We start from the raw sequence: 18,647 nt of genomic DNA, 5'->3' as shown, positions 1-18,647 counted from the left end.
TTTTTTTTGAGACAGAGTCTTGTTCTGTAACCCAGGCTGGAGTGCAGTGGTGCAATCTATTTATTTATTTATTTATTTATTTAAGACAAAGTCTTGCTCTGTTGCCCAGGCTGGAGTGCAGTGACATGATCTTGGCTCACTGCAATCTCCACCTCCTGGGCTCAAGCAGTTCTCCTGCCTCAGCCTCCCAAGTAGCTGGGATTACAGGCATGCACCACCACACCCGGCTAATTTTTTTTTTTTTTTTTTTTTTTTTTTGTATTTTTAGTAGAGACAGGGTTTTGCTGTGTTGGCCAGGCTGGTCTCGAACTTCTGACTTCAAGTGATCTGCCTGCCTCGGCCTCTCGAACTGCTGGGATTACAGGCATGAGCCACCTCACCTGGTCTCTTAGCAATTTTTAAGAATACAATATATTATTGGCTGGGCATGGTGGCTCACTCCTGTAATCCCAGCACTTTGGGATCTCTTGAACTTATTTTTCTTAACTGAAATTTTGTATTCTTCTTTAGAAATTGTCTTGCCTTTCCATTTTATTTATTTCTTTATTTTAAGACAGCATCTTGCTATGTTGCGTAGGCTGGTCTGGAACTCCTAGGCTTCAAGCCATCATTTCACCTTAACCCGTCTAGTAGCTGGGACTACAGGCAAGCACCACTGTGCCTGGAATGAAATTTCGTATCCTTGGACCGACATTCCCCCAACCTTCCTGGCAACTCCTGGTAACTACCATTCTCCTCTCTGCTTCTGTGAATCCAACTATTTTAGATTCCACATGTGAGTGAGATCATGCGTTCTTTGTCTATCTGTGCCTGGCTTATTTGACTTAACATAATGTCCTCCAGGTTCATCCACGTCATTGTAAATGACAGGATTCTCTTCTTTTTTAGGGCTGAATAGTATTCCATGTATAAATGCCACGTCTTCTTTACCCATTCATCTACTGATGGGCATTGAGGTGGGCTCCATATCTTGGCTGTTGTGAATAGTGCTGCAGTGGACGTGGGCATGCAGATGTCTCTTCAGCAGACTGATTTGATTTCCTTTCCTTCAGATATATACCCAGTAGTGGGATTAGAGCATGATATGGTTTGGCTGTGTCTCCACCCAAATCTCATCTTGAATTGTACTTCCCACAATCCCCACATGTCATGGGAGGGACCCAGTGGGAGTAATTGAATCATGGAGGCAGCTACCTCCACGCCATTCTTGTGATAGTGAGTTTTCATGAGATATGATGGTTTCATAAGGGACTTTTCCCCCTTTGCTTGTCTCTCATTCTGCCTCCTGCAGCCCTGTGAAGAGGTGCCTTCCACCATGATTGTAAGTTTCCTGAGGACTCCCCAGCCATGTGGAACTGTGAGTCACTTATACTTCTTTTCTTTGTAAATTGCCCGATCTCAGGTGGGTGGGTAATTTCTTTATAAATTACAAAATGTGAGAATGGACTAATACAGAGCATGTGGTAGTTCTATTTTTAATTTTTTTGAGGAACCTCCACACTATTTTCCATAATGGCTATACTAATTTACATTCCCATCAGAAAATATCTTAATTAACATATTGGTTGAGCTGCTTTCACATAGATCAGATGACGGTGACTTAGACAAGACAGAAGGTTGATTTTTCTTGCATGGAAAAGCCCAAGCAGACTTAGATAGGGCTGTGGGGTGAGTGGCTCTGTTGCCTGAGGTCAGCCTGCGTGCAGCCCGCCTCCTCCACATGGCTCTGCTGTGTTCAGGGTGCTGTCTTCATCTGCACGGTCAAAGACAGCCCACTTGTTTATGTACATGCTGCAGTGTTTAGAAAGGGAAAGGGGTCAAGGACAAGCAGTGTCTTTTCAGATGCGTCCTGGGAGCTCAGCGGCATGGCCACATCGGCCTGTGAGAGAGTCTGGCCTTTGTAGTCACCAGTGTGTGGCCAACCAAACCCAGGGGGCTTCAGTTCCAAAAGGAAAAAGGGAACTGGATGACAGGGAACCAGCAGCAGTGGCTGCCACAGACAGCTCTACCGAGCTGGGAGGAAACTGGAGGAGTGGAGAGGGCAGAGGGGCAGAGGGGAGTGGTTGAGAGAGACGCTGAGGTCCCAGGGGGAGATCTCAGAGAAGGTGGGCAATGTAGGGCACAGACGGAGACCTTGGCCTTGGACAGGAGGAAGGCAGGAAGCAGGGAAGAATGGAAAATACAAGGAGGTTTGCGGGTCTGGTAGCCACCAGTAACAGCCATTTTCTGTGTAAGATAGGAAACCGAGTCTTCTGTTGTGATTGAGTTGGGGGGAGGGGCTTGGTGTCTGAGAAGCGGGGACAGTCTGAAACAGTCCTTGCTGAGAGGGGTGATCAGGACCTACGTGGTGGTGGTGAGACACCACCCTGGGAATCTCCCCAAAGCTTAGTGGGATTGAGGGGCAGGTGAAGTTGGTCACCACGGTATATCATAGCCTTGATCTTGAGGGCTGGAAGATTTCAGTTAGGGATGCAAAGTAATCCAAGTACAGGTTTTGAGAAAGCAGACAGTTGAGTTTCTCCAGTCAAAGTCCCTAGGAGGACAGAAATGAGGATGCTTTCACTGGAGCGGTGACACAATTATTTCAGTACGTCTCCCAGAGTGAGGTAGAAGAAAACATTTCAAGTTTGCAATAATAGATCTGGGGAAAAGGACTGATGAGAACCAACATTTCCATGAAGTCACACTGACATTTTTTATTCGTTAGACTTTGTCAACCAACACATGCATTTTTCTGAACAGCAAGCATCATTCACGAATGCAGAACAAAACCAGATAGGTTTCGTTGGTTTCAGAAAGACATGGCGAGATGAGCAGCAGGCAGCTTGCTCATTCTGTGCAGTGGAGGAGGAAGAGGCTGGGCCCCTGCTGTGTGGGGGCAGCCCGGGAAGCACGCGGTCACAGCCTTGGGTCATCAGTAATTAGTGAGTGTCACGGGTAAAGAGTTTTATGGTCAGTAATAGTTTTCTGTAAATGAAAATTGCTTCTCCTCACTGGGCAATTTAGTTATATCTAAGTTAATCCAGGAAAGTCTTATTCATATTAACTATGACGCATATGAGTCAATGAGTGTCACCCGGAGATTTAAAGAGGAACTGGTGTCCTTTCAGTTCTAGGACAGCTGGCTGCAGCGGCCGGGTGTTTGGAGGTTGGTTGTGCTGTTTCAGCCATCTCCAGGTGAGGCTAACGGGTAACAGTTGGTAGCACTGGAGTCGGGGGCGGTATCTTCCACCCGCCTTTCTCCTCCCAGATTGAACCAAGTTCATCACCTGCTTGTCATGTACAGCTGGAAGGCTTTCCTTTCCCTCATGGGCAATTTGTTTACTCATTTAGTTTCCACATAGAGCCGGGTTCTGAAGAAGTGATAATCAGAGTCACAGCAACAACTTTAATGATGACAGCGACTTTTTTCCTTCAATTACGTCCCCAATGAGGTCTTTGGTAATTTTCCACAGGGAGATTAGTAAGGGAGAGGAAAACTTTCACCTGCTTTTAAAATGTATTCTGGAGTCCAAATATCTTCATGAATCTGAGCCTGTATTTTGTAGCATGTGGGTTTTTCCCAGAAAGGCTTAGAAGAGCAACAACAAAAATGTTGCCTATTGAAGCGCAGTAGAACATATACTATTTACCTTTAAACCAAGCTGGAGAATGACTGTCCACGTACTCCTGCGGCAGGAGGTGCTCCTGGGCAGCCCTACATGGCGACTGGGCAGCCCTGCAAGGCGCTCCCGGGAGACGCACACAAGCAGTTTACTCTCCAGCTCTGCCCTGTCTTTTGTCCTCAGCTGGGCCATTTACTGATGATAATAGCACCATGCATTTATATAGTAACTTAGAATTCCATCACAGTGCCGCAGCAGTGTACGACATTTGTGTCGGGGGAAGAATATGACAATCACCATTTTACTACAGACGCAGTGACTCCAGCCTTTCATTTCTTGGGGAAAATTAAGCAAACTGCCTCAAGTCTCCAAGTAGGGAATGGAAAACGTGTGTCAGTGGAGTGTGAATTAATCTATTTGCCAGACGCTATGTATTTCACTGGCTGCATTAACAGTACACATGAATCATGTGCAGATTTTTGTTTGTTTGTTTTTGGAGACGGAGTCTTGCTCTGTCACCCAGGCTGGAGTAGAGTGGCACGATCTTGGCTCACTGCAACCTCCAACTCCCGGGTTCAAGCAATTCTCCTGCCTCAGCCTCCCAGGTAGCTGCAATTAAAGGCGGGCGCCACCACACCCAGCTAATTTTTGTATTTAGTAGAGACGGGGTTTCACCATGTTGGCCAGGCTCATCTCAAACTCCTGACCTCAAGTGATCCTCCCGCCTCGGCCTCCCAAAGTGCTGGGATTACAGGCGTGAGCCATTGCACCTGGTCTCTGCCTACTCTCTAACTGTTCTGAGCCGACTTCCACCAGCTTTGCCCAGGGACAGTGATGCCTGTCTCAAGCCATGCAGGGGCACAGATCAATCAGTGTCAACTCCTGCCCAGCCTAGAGGTGTGGGAAGGTAAAGCCCAGGGTCTACCTTTGACTATTGGTGGACAGGAGCTAGTAGATACACTCTTTTGCTGTCTTTCCCCAGGAGAACAGTTCTGCGACTATTTTCGTAAGGCTCCTCTGAGGGTCCCGGCAAACGGATCCGCCTGGCTAACTCAGTAACAATCCTTGTAATGGCTTTTTTGACTGTATCTTCCACCCTCACCTATGCTTCCTGGGCTTACACCCCCATCTTCTCTGCCTTCAGCAAACCTTTCTAGGCTCTGCCTAGACAGAGAGTCACTTTAGTTTATTAAGAAAAAATCCACTTAATTGCTACTTCTAACAACACTTAATTTCCTACCCACAAAAATTAAATTTTAATATTTCATAACCAGTTCATCAATTATGCTTCAGCGTCTCGTAATAACACCTGCTGGAATTTTGCCTGGAATGATTAAATAGCATATCTACCTATGAACCTTGCAGGGCAGGGCGGGGCAGTGGAAGGAAAATGGACTTTGAGGTTTCCAGGCCAGCCCCACTCATTACTAAATATGTGTTCTTGGGCAACTCACTTAACCTCTCTGAGTCTTTCTCAACCACGTGTGTGAAATGGCCGTAATACAATAAAACTAGAAATTAATGACAACTGGAAAAGCAAAAAATCTTTCACCTGGAAATTTAAAAGCCTCTAATAACTCTTAAGTCAATAAAGAAATATAAAACAAAGTTCAGAATGTCTCGAAAATAAAGACGAGGCTGGGTGTGGTGGCTCACGCCTGTAATCCCAGCACTTTGGGAGACCGAGGCAGGTAGATCATGAGGTTAGAGGTTTGAGACCAGCCTGACCAACATGGTGAAACCCCATCTCTACTAAAAACACAAAAATTAGCCGGGAGTGGTGGCACATGCCTATAATCCCAACTACTCAGGAGGCTGAGGCAGGAGAATCACTTGAACCTGGGAGGTGGAGGTTGCAGTGAGCCGAGATCGTGCCACTGCACTGCAGCCTTGGCGACAGAGACTCTGTCTCAAAAATAAAAAAAATAAAAAAAAGGAAGGATAAAAACACAACACATCAAAATGTGTGTGACGGAAAGCTAAAACAGGAAAATTATAACTTTTAATACTTGTATCAGTAAAAATTTAAAAATAAAAATGAGTGAGTTAAACAACCAACACAAAATAGAAAACAGACATATAAGAGAGGACAAAAGTTTACTCCTTTGAAAATTCAAAGAAAAGGGACAACCCTCTGGAAAGATTGCTCAAGGAAAAAAGAGATGAAAACATAAATAAGACTAAGAATGAAAAAAGGACAGAAGTACAAAATCAGAAAAATGTAAAATATTTATAGTAAGAGAAGATGATAAAAACTTTAAGCCAGTAAACATGAAAACGTAGGTTAAATGGGTAAAATCCTAGAAAAAATTTAAACTTGTCAAAACTAACTAGAGAAGAAATAGGAAGTGCAATGCTCCCTGTTAATTGTAGCACAGTCCCAACAAGAATATCAGATGGATTTTTCTGCAACTGGACAAGTTGATTATAAAAGTCCTTTAGAAGAAGAAAGGAGCAGAGAATTGTCAGGAAAACTCCATCCCAAAAAACAAATGAAATACTTAGGGATTGGTTAGCCTGCTATAACGCCTCTATAGTTAAATCTATATGGGCTGGGCACGTGGCTCATGCCTCTAATCTCAGAACTTTGGGAGGCCGAGGTAGGAGGAGCACTTGAGCTCAGAAGTTCAAGATCAGTCTAGGCAATGTAGCAAGATCTCATCTCTATTAAAATTCAAAAATTTTAGCAAGGTGTGGTGGTGCAGATCTGTAGTCACAGCTATTTGGGAAGCTGAGGTGGGAGGATCGCTTGAGCCTGGGAGATGGAGGCTGCAGTGAGCCCTGATCGTGCCACTGCACTCCAGCCTGGGCAACAGAAGGAGATCCCGTCTCAAAACAACAACAAACAAAAAAACCCAGTATGGTATTGATATGTGCACATATGCACAGACAGATCAAACAGAATAGGAAATCCAGAAATAGACCCAACTGAACATAGAAATTCAATATACTATTAAGCTGACATCTCAAATCAGTGGGAAAATTTTAATACATGGTATTAAAATACGAAGAAATACAAAATTGAGTCCTTTTTTTTCTTGTTTTCTTTTTTTTTTTTTTTTGAGATGGAGTCTTGCTCTGTCGCCAGGCTGGAGTGCAATGGTGCAATCTTGGCTCACTGCAAGCTCTGCCTCCCAGGTTCATGCTATTCTCCTGCCTCAGCCTCCCTAGTAGCTGGGATTAGAGGCATGCGCCACCACGCCCAGCTAATTTTTGTATTTTTCGTAGAGATGGGGTTGGCCAGGATGGTCTCCATCTCTTGACCTCGTGATCTGCCCGCCTCAGCCTCCCAAAGTGCTGGAATTACAGACGTGAGCCACTAGACCTGGCCACATTGAGCCCATTCTTACACCGTACAACAGAATAAAGTCCAAATGGATCACATATTTAGATGTAAAATAAGGAAAACTTGGAGAAATTACTGTATAACTTACAAACAAAGAAACTTTCCTCTGACTCAATTTCCAGAAACAATAAGGAAAAGGATTGATAAATATGTTTACATAAAAATATAAAATTTGGCCGGACATGGTGGCTCTTATGTGTAATCCCAGCACTTTGAAAGGCCAAGGTGGGTGATCACCTGAGGTCAGGAGTTCAAGACCAGCCTGGTCAACATGGTGAAACCCCATCTCTACTAAAAATACAATTAGCCGTGTGTGGCAGTGTGCGCCTGTAGTCCCAGCTACTCGGCAGGCTGAGGCAGGAGGATCACTTGAACCCAGGAGGTGGAGGTTGCAGTGAGCTGAGATTTCGCCATTGCACTCCAGCCTGGGCGATAGAGTAAGGCTCCGTCTCAAAAAAAAATATGCTAAGAGGCCAGGCACGGTGGCTCATGCCTGTAATCCCAGCACTTTGGGAGGCTGAGACAGGCGGATCACGAGGTCAGGAGATCGAGACCATCCTGGCTAACACGGTGAAAACCCGTCTCTACTAAAAATACAAAAAAATTAGCCGGGCGTGGTGGCGGGTGCCTGTAGTCCCAGCTACTTGGGAGGCTGAGGCAGGAGAATGGCATGAACCCGTGAGGTGGAGGTTGCAGTGAGCCGAGATTGCACCACTGCACTCTAGCCTGGGCAAGAGCGAGACTCTGTCTCAAAAAAAAAGAAAAGAAAAGAAAAAAATATATATATATATATATATGTATATATGTATGTATGTATGTATGCTAAGTAAAAAAACAAAGTGAGAAAAACATTTACAAAAGGATTTATATTTTAGGTTAAACCATTTGAAATTTGACCATTTTTGACGTAACAAAATGGCAATTTCATAGGCTTCAACTTAATACCTAATATACAAAGAGCGCCTAAAAATAAAATGGGGACTATCTCCATAGAAGAATGGACTAGAGATATGAACACACTCTTTACAAAATAAAAATGCAATGACTTTTAACCATATGACAAGATGCTGAAGCACACTCCTAAGATTCTATCCCAAAGATACATTGCAAAAATGCTCAAAAGATATGTACAAAAGCAATTTAGTACAGCACTGTGTGTAATAGCAAGAGTAGAAACAACTCAGACGTCTTGATATCTGATAGAGTGAGTCCTCCAACTCTGACCTCTTCTCTCCACAATGATCTTGGATATTCTTAGATTTTTGCATTTCCATGTACGTTATAAAATCTGTTTTCCTTTTTTTTTCTTGAGATGGAGTTTCACTCTTGCTGCCCAGGCTGGAGTGCAATGGCATGATCTTGAAAATCTGTTTTTCAACTTACCCACTCAGTCTTATTGAGTTTCGTATTGGGATTAAATTGAATCTGTAGATCAATTTGGGCAGAATTGGCATCTTTATAAAATTGAGTATTCAAACTATAAACATGTATTTAGATCTTATTTAATTGATCTCAATGTTTTATAGTTTTCTATGTAGAAATCTTTAAAAATCTTTTCTTAGATTTATTACATGTTTTTTGGTTTGTTTGTTTGTTTTTCATTTTTTTGTTTTGAGACATAGTCTTACTCTGTTGCCCAGGCTGGAGTGCAGTGGCGTGATCTCGGTTCACTGAAAACTCTGCCTTTTGGGTTCAAGCAATTCTCCTGCCTCAGCCTCCTGAGTAGCTGGGATTACAGGCGTGCACCACCACACCAGGCTTTTTTTGTATTTTTAATAGAGACAGGGTTACACCATGTTGACCAGGCTGCTTTCGAACTCCTGGCCTCAGGCCACCCATCTGCCTTGGCCTCACGAAGTACTGGGATAACAGGCGTGAGCCCACCGGGCCCAGCCTACTCTGTTTTTTATTTTCTTTGAAACTAAAATAAAACTGCTGGGTGCAGTGACGCATACCTGTAATCCCAGCACTTCGGGAGCCTGAGGCAGGAGGATTGCTTGAGCTCAGGAGATCAAGACCAGCCTTAGCAACATGGCAAAACCCTATCTCTACAATAAAATACAAAAATTATCCAGGCATGGTGGTGCATGCCTGCAGTCCCAGCTACTCAGGAGGCCGAGATGAGAGGATCACTTAAACCTGGGAAGCAGAGGTTCCAGTGAGCTGAGATCACACCACTGCACACCAGCCTGGGTGACAGAGTAAGTCCCTGTCTCAAAAAAAAAAAAAAGAAAAGAAAAGAAACTATTGTAATGATATCTTATCTTTAGATTTCATTTTGTCTTTGTGACTGGATTTAGAAATATAATATTTATACCCTGACTTTGCATTTGGTAATCTTGGTAAATTCACTTATTAATTCAAATAGTTTATCAGTATATTTAAAAGTTTTTTCTTCCCAACCAATCATGAGGTCTATGAATAATGACTGCCTTCTGCTTTTAAAGCAAAATAAAGATATGAATCTTCATATCTTTGTTTTTCTCCACTTATTGCATTGGCTAGTACCTACAATATTTACTGTAGGATTCTTTGATATACCCTTTATAACATTAGGGCAGTATTAGGGAAGTTCCCTTGTATTACTGATTTGTGAAGGTATTCATCATAAATGAATTTTATTGAGATGAACTTTTCTTTCTTTCTTTTTTTTTTTTTTGAGACAGAGTTTCCCTCTGTCACCCAGGCTGGAGAGCAATGGCATGATCTTGGTTCACTGCAAACTCCAAGTCCTGGGCTCCTGAGCTCAAGTGACTCTCGTGCCTCAACCTCCCAAGTAGCCGGGATTACAGGCGTATGCCACCATGCCCAGCTAATTTTTTTAGTATTAGTTAGAGATGGGGTTTCACCATGTTCGCCACGTGGGTCTTGAACTCATGGCCTCAAGTGATCTGCCCGGGTCTCGAACTCATGGCCTCAAGTGATCTGCCTGCTTTGGCCTCCCAAAGTGCTGGGATTACAGGCATGAGCCACCGTGCCCAGTTGTTAAAAGGTTGAGTTTTGGCCAGGTGTGGTGGCTCATGTCTGTAATCCCAGCACTTTGGGAGGCCGAGGCAGGTGGATCACAAGGTCAGGAGTTAAAGACCAGCCTGGCCAAAATGGTGAAACCCCATCTCTACTAAAAATACAAAGATTAGCCAGGCATGGTGGCAGGTGCCTGTAATCCCAGCTACTTTGGGAGGCTGAGGCAGGAGAATCACTTGAACCCAGGGGGCAGAGGTTGCAGTGAGCTGAGATCATGCCACTGCACTCCACCCTGGGCGACAGAGCGAGACTTTGTCTCAAAAAAAGAAAGGGTGAGTTTTGTATTATGTGACTTACACCTAAATTTAAAATTTTGGGAAAAAAATCTGTGTATTCCTTGGATATTTTCAATACACTATTATATCAGTTTTCTAGTATTTTATGGTTTTGGCTTATTCACTGACATATGGGACTAACCTATACTACTTTTTTATAATATAATATTTGCCTGGTTTCAGTATCAAGGTTCTTTTTTGTGTGTGTGACAGTCTCACTCTGTCGCCCACGCTGGAGTGCAGTGGTGTGATCTGGGCTCACTGCAACCTCTGCCTCCTGGGTTCAAGTGATTCTCCTGCCTCAACCTCCTGAGTAGCTGGGACTACAGGCTCCCACCATAATGCCTGGCTAATTTTTTGTATTTTTAGTAGAGATGGGGGGTTTCATCATACTGACCAGGCTGGTCTCAAACTCCTGACCTTGTGATTTGCCCATCTTGGCCTCCCAAAGTGCTGGGATTACAGGTGTGAGCCTCTGCGCCAGGCTGATTTTTAGTATTTTTACATGCACCTATGAGCCCTTTGATTCTTTTTTCTTTTTTGAGACAGGGTCTTGCTCTGTCGCCAAGGCTGGAGTGCAATGGCGTGATCTCGGCTCACTGCAACCTCCGCGTCTCAGGTTCAAGCAATTCTCATGCCTCAGCCTCTCGAGTAGCTAGGATCACAGGTGTGGGCCACCACGACTGGCTAATTTTTGTGTTTTTTAGTAGAGATGGGGTTTCTGCATGTTGGCCTGGCTGGTCTCGAACTCCTGACCTCAAGTGATTCGCCTTCCTCAGTCTCCCTAAATGCTGGGATTACTGGGATTACAGGTGTGAGCCATTGTGACTGGCCTGATTCTTTTTTTTTTTTTTGGTTTTTTTTTTTTTTTTTTTTGAGACAGAGTCTCACTCTGTCGCCCAGGCTAGAGTGCAGTGATGCGATCTTGGCTCACTGCAGCCTCTGCTGCCCAGGTTCAAGCAATTCTTCTGCCTCAGCCTCCCGAGTAGCTGGCATTACAGGTGCCTGCCACCACGCCTGGCTAATTTTTGTATTTTTAATAGAGACGGGGTTTCACCATTTTGACCAGGATGGTCTTGAACTTCTGACATCATGATCCACCTGCCTCAGCCTCTGAAAGTGCTGGGATTACAGGCGTGAGCCACCACACCCAGCATCCGGCCTGATTCTTAATGTCGTTATTAATGCCTTCTCTTTTTCTCTTCATAACTTTTGCAAGAGAATTATCTCTCTTATTAGACTTTCAACAATTCTTTCCTTGTAATATATACATTTAAAACAGTACACTTTACCTAAAAGTAGCACCTTAGCTGCAAAAAGCTTTCAGATGTTTTTGTTACTCAATTTTAGACAGTCAATACATTTTAGATTTCTTCTTGTATATTTTTACGATTATGGAAATTTTAAAAATCTGCATGAAAAATAGATTCTACATTCATTACACTGTGTGCAGAGTATAAAATGTATGTTTTATCAATTCCATGCAATTTACTGAGATTTTTTTGTAGCGAAAATCACAATTCCTTTTTTTTTTTTTTTTTTTTGAGATGGAGTCTTGCTCTGTCGCCCAGGCTGCAGTGCAGTGGCGCAATCTCGGTTCACTGCAACCTCCACCTCCCAGATTCAGGCCATTCTCCTGCCTCAGCCTCCCGAGCAGCTGGGACTACAGGCTCCTGCCACCACACCAGGCTAATTTATTATTATTATTTTTTTTTTGCATTTTTAGTAGAGACGGGGTTTCACTGTGTTAGGCAGGATGGTCTCAATCTCCCGACCTCATGATCCACCCACCTCGGCCTCTCAAAGTGTTGGGATTACAGGTGTGAGCCACTGCACCCGGCCTGAAAATCACAATTTCAATATTGGATGCCACCCATTTTGCTTTGACTCACACTGTTTCTTTAGCACTCGTCAGTGGATAATTAAATGATCTGGGACTGTGCAAGGTATGGAATGTTTCATGAACCTGCTGGTCATCCTTGCACAGCAGCCAGGCTAATCATCTCTGTGTCATTCCAATTTTAGAATCCAAGCTGCAAAAGCAATCACTGAGATTCTTCATGGCCTAATACTTGGTCAGTTTTTATAAATGTTCTATATGTGTTTTATGTGCTTGGAAAGGATGCACAATAAGCAATAAGTATATGGGGTGTGTGGCGATTGGGGGGGGCTTTTTTTTGTTTGTTTTATGAGATGGAGTCTTGCTCTGTTGCCCAGGCTGGAGTACAGTGACGCAATCTCAGCTCACTGCAACCTCTGCCTCCTGGGTTCAACCAATTTTCCTGCCTCAGCCTCCCGAGTAGATGGGACTACAGGCACATGCCACCATGCCTGGCTAATTTTTTCTATTTTTAGTAGATATGGGTTTCACGGTGTTAACCAGTATGGTCTCCATCTCCTGACCTTGTGATCCTCCCCACTCGGCCTCCCAAAGTGCTGGGATTACAGGCTTGAGCCACTGAGCCCGGGTTTTTTCTTTGTTTTTTTTTTTTTTTTTTTTTTTTTTTTGAGACAGCGTCACGCTCTGTCACCCAGGCTGGAGTGCAATGGCATGATCTCGGCTCACTGCAACCTCTGCTTCCCAGGTTCAAGCAATTCTCCTGTTTCAGCCTCCCAAGTAGCTGGAATTACAGGTGTGAACCACCATGGCAGGCTGATTTTTGTATTTTTAGCAGAGATGGGGTTTCGCCATGTTGGCCAGGCTGGTCTCCAACTGCTGACCTCAGGTGATCCGCCCGCTTCAGCCTCCCACAGTGCTGGGATTATAGGTGTGACCCACCACTCCTGGCCTCTACCTCTTACTTTGAATCAGGAGACCCTGGACTTACTCCTAATTGGGCTTTGGATGTCTGACCCTGCCTGGGGCTGGGGGACGCTGCTAACCTGGGAGGCAACTTATTTGGCCACACATCTGAGGTATGTTCTCCAATTCACTTGATCACAACTAAACCTGATGTTGACATTGCCGTCTTCCTGACTCTGTGCCTCCTTTGGGATGGAACTTGGAAGAGAAGTTTCACACACTTATTACAAGAAGTTGGAAGTCCTCAACACTTAAAATAAGAAAGGTAATGAAATGCACGTGTGCTGGGAGGTGCCACTCACACAGGCCTACTTTGTACTCCTGCATCAGCCGCACCTTCATTCCGGGCACCCCCACCCTCCAGAGTCTCCACCAGCGTTAGCCAGTGAGGCCTCTCCCATCCCCCACTCCCGACTCCAGTCTCCCTGGTCCACACCTTCTTCATGCGGCCAGGATTTGGAGCTTGGGTAGTGGAGACTACACATTCTTTTCCAGCATACAAAGAACGTTCCTAAAAATTGACTCTATTTTTAGGCTGTAAAGAAATCTCAGTAAATTTCATGAAATTGATATCATACATACCATATTCTCTAAACATTATGTAATGAACTCAGAAGGTTTTTTTTTTCTTTTGACAGAACTTTAGAAAAAAGACCACAATTCTAATAATATACAAGATAACATAGAAATAAAAATAGAAATGATTCCTTTGCATCTACTTTCTTGCCATTGTTCTGAGTTTCTGGGAGGCAGGGTAGTGGAGAAGATGACGTGCTGAGGTCCTGTCTAGCACTTAAAATGTTTGACTCTTGGTCGGGCATAGTGGCTCATGCCTGTAATCCCAACATTGGGAGGCTAAGGTGGGAGGATCGCTTGAAGCCAGGAGTTTGAGTCCAGCCTGGGCAACATTTCCAGACCTCATCTCCACAAAAAATACAAAAATTAGCTGGGCATGATGGCACCTGTCTGTAGAGCTAACTACTCAGGAGGTCGAGGCAGGAGGATTGCTTGAGTCCAGGGGGTCAAGGCTGCAGTGAGTCATGATCGCACCACTGTGCTCCAGCCTGGGCCACAGAGTGAGACCCTGTCTCAAAAAACAAAACAAAACAAATACTTGACTCTCTTATTTAAATCCTTAAATCATTCGCTTGGAGGATCTGTTCTTTGATGGCGCTGAGAGCTGTCCCCTCCCGCGTGTGTCTCCCCACGTTTCTCCTGCCGTCTCAGCAGAGCCCTCCTCCCACGTCGCCCCATTACCGCAGCCCACGCGGGACCGTCAGCTTTGTCAGCTTTCGTCTGGCTAATTTCACTGGAGGCGCCTCTTTATTTGGAATTTTTATAAACTTGTTTTGTTCATAGCTTCCGACTCACCATGTATTCCATCCTCCCCCACAGGCCAAATGGAAATGGAGCCTTTTATGAAGTTTCCCTCTTTTTAAGCTGGAAAGTTGGCAGCGACGTGGTTTCGAAGTGAGTCGGAAAGTCTGGTTTGGGCTGGCAGCATCACCCTGAAGATGAGGGCCATTTACAAGTTTGTTTATAAAAAGTGGGGGAGCTGGGGCTGTGTTCTCTTGGCGCTGTGCTGGGATTCTGACCACTCGAAGATGAAGCCTTATCCCAGCAGTGCTTGCTAGTGCCTCCTTCAGGGACCAACCCTATCAAGTGGGAAGGCATGAAGTGCAAGAAATCAGCATTCCCAGAGGCAGGTCAGCTTTCATTCTGTCATATTCGGTTTCCTTAACTTCCCTCCTAACAGGCTACCTCGGAAGCAAATGTTTCCCAGCACTGTCCCCTTCTAGAAAGACCTTGTATGAGAACCTTATCTTTGCACGGAGTGTGGAGACCGCTGTTAGGGCAGACGGGATGGATTTGACCAACACCCAGGTCACAAACCAGTGATGACGGAGAGACGAATTCCGTGAGTTAGCCAGGGCACGGTGGGACAGAGGGAGCCTGGCTCCTTACTTACAACAGCTTCTTGGAGCAAGGAATCTTGGACAAAAAAAATAAAAGCACTAGGTCGGTTCAAGGCTATTTGTTCGACTCTGCATCTAACTCTGTTCTGGGTTCCAGAGACACCAACGTACACAAGATTCACTCCTTATGTCCCAGGAGCCCATGGTCTACCTAGGAAGGCCGAGAGGGGAAGGAAGACCTCTTCTGGGAGGTCTTCTGTTCTGGGAGGCTGAATCACTGAGCTGTGGGCAGGCACCTGAGGAGAGCAAAGCCAGGGCAGACCCCAGGGAGGGGAACTGAGCTGAGCCTGGCAAGACGAACCCCAGCTTGCCCTCCTCCATGGAGAGTGGTGAGGAGGCCCACAAAGGGCCTAGAAATGTTCATCATGGAGCTTGGGAGAGAAGGAGAGAGGGGCCACTCAAACTGTGTATGCCGGTATCGCCATTATAATTGCCTACACTTTACAAAAAGGCAAAACTGTACAAAACTGTCACTTTCTGAAAAGGAGACAGAATTCAGAGGTGGGGATTCCACCCAAGTACGGTCAGGCTCAGCTGCTGGTGGGAAGCCTCTCCAAAATGAGTTTAAGGCCACAGGCCTTGGATGCTGGGCAGAGAGCAGAGACTGCTGGGCACCCCGGTGCCACAGGATACAGGAAGATTCTCCCCCGACAGCCCCTTCCACGAACACCCTGGCACCTGCCCTGCATGGTCCTGCTTCTGGGAACTTTTCTTTTATTTTTGAGATGGAGTCCCACTCTTGTCGCCCAGGCAGTGGCACTGTCTCGGCTCACTGCAACCTCTGCCTCCTGGGTTCAAGCATTTCTCCTGCCTCAGCCTCCCAAGTAGCTGGGATTAGAGGTGCCCCCCATCACACTCATGTGTCTCTGTGTTGTCATTTAACATCAGTGCAAGGCCTCTGATCAGCTATATTGAAATAATATATTACATATAATAATATTGAAATAGTTATCATGGGAATATAGAAAATCACTTGTCTTCTTAATCAAAGGTTTAAAGTGCTTTTGGAATTATTTTGATAAGTGTTCTTTTCACCGGTTTCAGAGTCTTGTAGAGAACAGATCTACAGCAACCCTGCGGCTCCTCAAGGAAGGCAGCGGTGGGTATTTTGGGAGGGGCCTCATGGTGGCCCCACAGGCCCATCAGGTCTCTGATTAGTGCATTTGGAGAAGGGCTGGGCATTCTCTGCAGCGAGCCTCATGCTTTTGGGGAGCTTTGTGATGAATAATGGCCAATTATTCACACCATGATAAAAAAAATATCAGTTACGATAGAAAGCAAGCTCTTCTCGTGATCATGACTCGGAGGAAGGTGGTGCTCTGATTCTCTTCCCTTTGTTACCGGAAAAGGGTCCTAATCTAGACCGCAAGAGAAGGTTCTTGGATATCACACGAAAAAGAATTCGGGGTGAGTCCATACAGTAAAGTGAAAGCAAGTTTATTTGGAAAGTAAAGGAATAAAGAACGGCTACTCGAGGACTGCTCAGCTACTTGTACTTACTGTTACTTCTTGATTATATGCTAAACAAGGGGTGGGTTATTCATGAGTTTTCCGGGAAAGAGGTGGGCATTTCCTGGGACTGAGGGTTCCTCCCCTTTTTAGACCATATAGAGTAACTTCCTAACATTGCCATGGCATTTGTAAACTGTCATGGCGCTGGTGGGAGGGCCTCTTAGCATGCTAATGCACAAAAATTAGTGTATAATGAGCCATGAGGATGACCAGAAATCATTTTCGTCGCCATCTTGGTTTTGGTGGGATTCGGCTGGCTTCTTTACTACATGCTATTTTATCAGGAAGGTCTTTGTAACCTGTATCTTGTGCCAACCTCCTATCTCATCTTGTAACTAAGGATGCCTTAACCTCCCGGGAATGCAGCCCAGTAGGTCTCAGCCTTATTTTACCCAGCTCCTGTTCAAGATGTAGTTGCTCTAGTTCGAATGCCTCTGACACCTTGAATTCCTTTTCGGGTCTGAAATGGACACTGTGAGCTGGCAAGAGGGGAACTGGGTAACTACTTACTGATTGAGTTTCAAAGGAGAGCTCTTAACTTCATGAGAAACGTATCCTAATCTCCCATGTTAATAAGATGCTTCCAAGAATGATTATACTCCTTGATTGTTCATTAATAGATTGACGCAGACCAGAATGAGGTCTCTGGGGACACAGTGCAGGGCTCAGACGTCTAAGGTCCCTTCACCCCTCTGAGAATGTAGTATTGCAGAAGTGTGTTCTGTTAATCAGGGTGGAACAAGGGCACAAGTAACCCCCTGAAGCTCAGAGGGCAAACACAAAAAGTGACTCCCTTGAGTCCAGAGGCCAGGTGGCTCTCCAGCAGCAACTCAGGGATCCAGTCTGCTTCCCTCTCACAGATCTGCCATCTGGAAGTTCTTTGCTAACAGCCCCTGATGAGAGAGCAGGAGTGTGAAGAGCTCACACCTGCTCTAACATGCTGAACTGATAGCAGCCATCACTTCCACTCACATCCATTGGCAAGAACTCAGTCACATGATCCCACCCTAGCCCAAGGGCTGCTGGGAAATGGAGTCTTCTTGTGCACCCAGGAAGAAGAAATGGTGTAGTAAACGGGAAACAATCCCCAGGTCCCGTGTAAGTAGAAAGCAATTATCTTCATTGTGTTTAATTGTACTAAGGCCTATCAGGAGATTCACAAAGCTTCATAAAACAACTTTTTCTTTTTTCTTTTCTTTTTTCTTTTTTCTTTTTCTTTTTTTTTTTTTGAGACACAGTCGTACTCTGTCGCCCAAGCTGGAGTACAGTGGTGCAATCATGGATCACTGCAGCCTCAACCTCCCAGGCTCAGGTGATCCTCCCACCTTAGCCTCCCAGTAGCTGGGACTACTATGAGTGTGCACCATGGTGCCTGGCTAATTTTTGTATTTTTTGTAGTGATACGAGTCTCGCTGTGTTTCCCAGGCTGGCCTTGAACTCCTGGGCTCATGCAATCTACCAGCCTCAGCCTCCCAGAGTGCTGGGATTACAGGTGTGGGCCACTGCACCTAGCATCAACCCTCTTCGTGTAAGACAAGTAACTTTGCTCAAGATGAATCCTTAGTGGACAAAAATTTCCGTCTTGTCAGTTCTCAGCTTATACAGTTGCTTATTTCTAAGTCTGACTCAAGCAAGAGGTTTGGTCCCCCACTAGTAGAAACTAACGGGAGTGTTGTCATTGGAACATCTGCACATGAAAATGTCTTGGTGGTGAAGGGATGGAAAACGTGTGCTGCCAAGGAGTCCCTAGCACCTGAAAGAAGCAGAATGTGTGCAGCAATTAATTGTCCTATAAAGGTTGGAAATTATATAAAGCAAAAAAATTAAAGTTTAAAAAATTTTAATAATTATTTTAAATGCCTGAACAAGTCCCCAGAATAAAAATTTATGGTTGTCTTAAGACACACCCTTGCAGTAGCAGCATTTGTTCCTTGGAGACATTCAACCTGGTCCCAGAGAGTGGCCTGCTTCTCTGTGCTGTGATGCCAACCAGAGGTGACGCTATGGAGAACAAATGATAAAAACTGGTGCAGGGTGCGGTGGCTCACGCTTGTAATCCCAGCACTTTGGGAGGCCGAGGCGGGTGGATCGCCTGAGGTCAGGAGT

At 45.0% G+C, this 18,647-nt stretch overlaps 1 long non-coding RNA gene and 1 other non-coding gene across 3 annotated transcripts; one reads left to right on the top strand and one right to left on the bottom strand.

Moving 5' to 3' along the window:
* The first annotated feature begins 289 nt into the window (after positions 1 to 289).
* LOC103225658 (uncharacterized) lies at positions 290 to 16,509 on the top strand. 2 transcript variants are annotated; one of them, XR_005235745.2, is made up of 5 exons: positions 290 to 720; positions 889 to 956; positions 1,292 to 1,357; positions 14,449 to 14,523; positions 14,810 to 16,509. It is a non-coding gene; the product is annotated as an uncharacterized lncRNA (long non-coding RNA). The 2 variants fall into 2 exon arrangements; XR_012089898.1 differs by having other exon boundaries at positions 14,449 to 16,509.
* LOC119619548 (U6 spliceosomal RNA) lies at positions 12,193 to 12,295 on the bottom strand. The gene has a single exon (XR_005236012.1). It is a non-coding gene; the product is annotated as a U6 spliceosomal RNA (small nuclear RNA).
* Positions 16,510 to 18,647: the final 2,138 nt, after the last annotated feature.

Source organism: Chlorocebus sabaeus, chromosome 20, assembly GCF_047675955.1.
Source record: "Chlorocebus sabaeus isolate Y175 chromosome 20, mChlSab1.0.hap1, whole genome shotgun sequence".
NCBI lineage: Eukaryota > Metazoa > Chordata > Mammalia > Primates > Cercopithecidae > Chlorocebus > Chlorocebus sabaeus.
The sequence above is the reverse complement of the archived record's forward strand: the minus strand, read 5'-3'. Positions and strand labels throughout refer to the sequence as shown.